The sequence below is a fragment of the Microtus ochrogaster genome, unplaced genomic scaffold, assembly GCF_000317375.1.
Source record: "Microtus ochrogaster isolate Prairie Vole_2 unplaced genomic scaffold, MicOch1.0 UNK78, whole genome shotgun sequence".
Lineage (NCBI taxonomy): Eukaryota > Metazoa > Chordata > Mammalia > Rodentia > Cricetidae > Microtus > Microtus ochrogaster.
In genome coordinates, this window is record NW_004949176.1 from 1,388,638 (window position 1) to 1,393,262 (window position 4,625).

Below are 4,625 nucleotides of genomic sequence, written 5' to 3' on the forward strand. Positions count from 1 at the left end.
CTACCATGTTTTTGCTCTGCCATCATAAACAACCATCTAGAACCATAAGCCAAATAAAACTTTCTTTTATAAGTTGCCTTGGTCATAGTGTCTTTCTCCTTGCCAGGACTCCCCTCTCTGCCTCCCACTTGTGGATCCATCCAGCCATCTGCTACCATGTCTTTGCTCTGCCATCATAAACAACCATCTAGAACCATAAGCCAAATAAAACTTTCTTTTATAAGTTGCCTTGGTCATAGTGTCTTTATCATAGTAATAGAAACTAAGTTGATACTAGGAAGTGGGTTATTGCTGTGACAGTCCTGACCATGTTGTTTTTGTTGTTGTTTGGGGAAAATATGGAAGACTTTTTGAGACTTTGGACTAGAAAAGCAGCTGAGTGATGTAAACTGAGATTATTAGGCCATCCTAGTAGGAGCTTGGAAGACAGACTTACTAAGAACAATGTTGACCATGGAGACCCAGCTGAAGAAGTTTCAGCTGTACTACAGACCATTTTTGTGATATTTTAGCAAAGAAGCTGCCTTCTACCCTTGTCCTAAAACTTTGCCTGAGTCTAAATTGAATAGTAATGAACTAATTTCTTTGGCAGTGGAGATCTCAAGACAGCCTAATATTGACTGTCATACAGTTGTTAATGTACGCACATCTACAAAGAATAAGAGCAAGTAGGGTAAATAAAAATACAAAATGTACAGCTTGAAGAGAAAAAGAACAGCCGGAAATTTAGTGTTGGAAGCAAGACTTCTACTGAAGGAGGTAAGATCAAGACTAGGCCTGATCTGCACTGGAATAAAGGGAGGGGCACACTAAGGGAAAGACCCCAGCCAACTAAGCCTCCAACTTGAAAAGGCCTAAGGAATTTAAAAGCAACAACAAATAAAGCTGCAGTAAATGTGAGACCAGGCTCCATCCCAAGTGAGCAGCAGAATTTAGCAGGGTTTTTCACACTGTTCTGGCTTAGAATCATGAAGGATAAAAGACTAAAGAAGTTATAGAAACTCCCTCAGTGCCTAAGGATAGCAGCGAAAATGAAGCCTGAGTTGTGTGGGATGCCTCAAGTTGTTAAGAGATGTCAGAGCCATAGGATATCTGCAGGGAGAGCTGAGTACAGGGAGTGGAATAAGCCCAAGAGATGTATGTTGCAGGCAGAAAAACTGGAAGAGAAGTCATCTAAACCCTTTGATATCAGACATGGAGCTCAGGGGTTTTTCCTGTTGAGTTTCTGTCTTTCTTTTGGGCCCGTATTTCATTACTATGTACCAAATTCTTCCCCTTTAGAATGGTAATCAATATTCTAAACCATTGTATATTTAAAGTATTTAAATTGCTGTTTCATTTTATAAGGGTTTACAATAAAAAGACTGCCTTAAATCTCAGGAGAGTCTTTAAACTTTAGATTTTTCAAAAGTGTTAAGACCGAAAAACTAAGGAAATTTTTGAAGTTGGACTAAATTTTGAATTATGATATGGCTATGAGTCAATGGGTGCCCAGGAGTGAAATGCAGTGGTTTGAATGAGAATATGAACTTCATTGCCTATATGTTTAAATATTTATTCCCAGTTGGTAAAACTGTTTGGGAAGGATTCGGAAGTAAGACCTTGGAATAGGTATGTCACTGCTGACAGGCTTTAAGATTTCAAAGACTAGTGTCATTCTTAGTGCTCTCTGTCTCCTGCTTATGATGCCTATTTTATATCAAGATGTAAGCTCTTAGCTACTGCTGCAGCTGTCCGGCACCATGCCTTTGCTCCACCTCCATAGACTCAAATCCTCTGAATCACAAACCAAATTGAGTTGCCTTGGTCATGGTGTCTTATCACAGCAATAGAAAAGAAACTAATTCAACCTTTGAGTACGAACAGTATGGTATTCTGGCATAAGGATCAAGGCAAGAGGGTATCCACAGGAACTAGGGCTACACAGTGCAGACACATCTCATAGTACAACAACTGCTTAATGAAGAGGAGCTGGAAGCTCCTCTACTATAAGAAGTTCCTCTAATATAAAAATCTACTGCATGATCTTCATACAGTAAATGATTGATTGGGGAGAAACAAAAGGGGTTCTTTCCTCTTCTTCTACCATACTGAACAGTTTAATCTCTTACCAGAAGCTCAAATTATATATATATATCCCTAACCCTTAACCCTAACTATATATATGTGTATGTATATATACTCTATAAATATCTATTAAATGAATTAAACTACTTGCAATCATGTTTAACCATGTCTTTTGTTATCTCTATAGAACCCAAAATTAAAGGAAAGAAAGAAAAGAAAAAAAAAAAGAAAAGGTTTTAAGTTCAGTAATACTGCAAGTTGATACCAAGAAGCTGAAGCAGGATGATCTCTAGTTCCAGACAAGCCTTGACTTTGGTGATATGGGCTCAAAAAACAAACAATGTCAAACAGAGATACATATAAATATTCTTTTTTAAACCTTTTATAAACATGAGCAGCTAATAAAGCAAGCAAAAGACAAGAATACTGGAACTTGGTAATGAAGCATGGGTTTCTCTGGGCTTACCTCTGCCAACACAAAAGCTAAGCACTTGACTTACTATCAATCATGTATCAACAGTCCAAAATTCAGACAACATGATTTGGTGGTCACAGATGTACCGAACACAAAAGAAGCATAAATCCAACATTTTTCTATCTGGGCTTTAATAAGAAATTTGATTTTTCTTTAATCTTAGGCAAAAATACTTACACAACGTATTTTTTTAATCTTCAATGTTGTTTATCTTTCCACTTCTGAAGGCCCTTCTGTAGCGTTTCATCTTAAGTCTGAAAAGCACAGCATATTAACCAATTATAAAGGGTATCCTAACTTTGTTAGTGACGCTTTCAAATTAAATTATTTAACACGCCAGAAAACTTCGATATTGGTCCAATAACTACATTAAGAACTCCTAGACCTCAAATAAAACTGAACTTTTCAAAACCACTCTACATATGAAAAGGATGTGACCTAGGAGTCACTGAGGTAGGAGTCAGGACACATTTGAAAGTGTGTCCTTGAAAGAGTTTTCCTATTGACACCGAGTCTTCCCTGGAAAGAAGCGTGACTTAGTTTCCCTTCTACTCTGGACACCGGGCACACTGTTTACCAAATGACCGTTGCCTTGCAAACTCTAAGACATTTGGGGGATTGGGTTGCATGCTGACTGAGGGGCTATAAAGAAGCGAGAATGCCAGGTTTGAAACAGTTGTGCTTCAAGGTTCTCAGCCACAAAGTGTGGGGATGGTTCCTAATAGTGCTGGCACTATCATATGACACCACACCAGTTAAATGCTGATATGTCAGATAGTCTCAAGAATTCACCCATTTTTACACCTGTCAGACTACATCTGCTTCACTGTCATGCATGGGATGAAAACAGCACCACGAGACCAGCTGAAACCTACTCTCTCAGTTCCAGAACCTGTGACTTCCTCAGAGGAAATTTACAAGAATTCGTTCCCTTTACCAGACACCCCGCTGTCAACACGGGAACCAATGGGGCAAGGACGGTAACTAAGACACCCCGGAAGGAAGACAACCGTTCCGGACCTGCTTCTGGCCGGAGAGCTGTCCACTGAGGTGGGTGCCCTACTGGACGAGCCTTCCCGCATCAGGGCAGCCGGGCCATCCCGGGGGCTTCGGCCCTGCTCTGCTCGCTCCGCCAGCTCCGCGCGTGCCCGGCGCCCGGCTGTCAGGGCCTGTTAGGCCTCGACCGCAACCTCCGACCCCGCGTCCCCAGCCCCGCGCCACGGCCGCGACCCCGCCAACCTCCCCGGAAGGACTCGCCCGGGAAAGGCGCTGCCCACCTCACGACCGCCAGGCCCTCGCCGCACGCAGCCTCGCTAGCTCCTCTCACCTGACAGAGCGGAAGGCCCGAGCCGGGACCTCCGTCGATGCCTGCACCCTCAGCCTGCGCAGCTCCAGCTCCGCCGCCGCCAGCCTCGGACGCCCATGGGGCGGAGGAGCAGAGCCGGGGCAGCAGTGGAGGCCAGCGGCACTGCGGCGACGTCAACCGGCGGCGTCTCACGTCAGGGCGTCGGCGCCTCAAGGCACGCCACTCTGGCCCCGCCCAAGAACCGAGTGGGCCCCACCCCTCGCTGACCGGGGAATGGAGCCGAGGAAAATTTGGCCAGGCGTAAGGGCGGGGCCTGGGAGGAGGGGCGGAGCTAGGTCTGGGGCAAGGTCCTGGCTCCTGCGTAAGGCCTGGACCGAGGGGCGGGCCCTGAGATGCGAGACCTAAGCAAGGACTCCAGGCGAAACCTAGGGGCGGGTCCTGGAGCAAAGGAACCTGGAAGAGGGACTCGAAGAGGGACGAAGCCTGAGCTTTGTCACTGGCCCGTGACCATAGAGTGATACCTAGTCTGAAGAGCACAAGTCACCGAGAATTTAAAACTACCTTGTTCAAGATTCAAAGTGGGAGATAAACACCGTCCTGATAACGTGGATAGTACAGTCAACATAGGAAAAAGAGGACAAAAAAAGGGAGTCAGCCGTATGGTGTGAAATGAGTGCTCACAGAAGATGTACTTAATTGTGTAAAACGCTGACACAGTAAGGCAACCAAATACGTTATTATCCTAATAATGGCAGTGGTTTGCGCTCGCCACCCTGT

At 44.6% G+C, this 4,625-nt stretch overlaps 1 protein-coding gene across 1 annotated transcript in view; it reads right to left on the minus strand.

The window, feature by feature from the left end:
- Window positions 1-4,030, minus strand: part of Kiaa1109 (KIAA1109 ortholog) — a 207,895-nt gene extending 203,865 nt beyond the window's left edge. The window contains exons 1-2 of the mRNA XM_005370400.3: window positions 3,870-4,030; window positions 2,720-2,796 (exon numbers count right to left, since the gene is read on the minus strand). The gene's annotated coding sequence lies outside the window, so the exon portion shown is untranslated. The remainder of the gene's footprint in view (window positions 1-2,719; window positions 2,797-3,869) is intronic.
- Window positions 4,031-4,625: the final 595 nt, after the last annotated feature.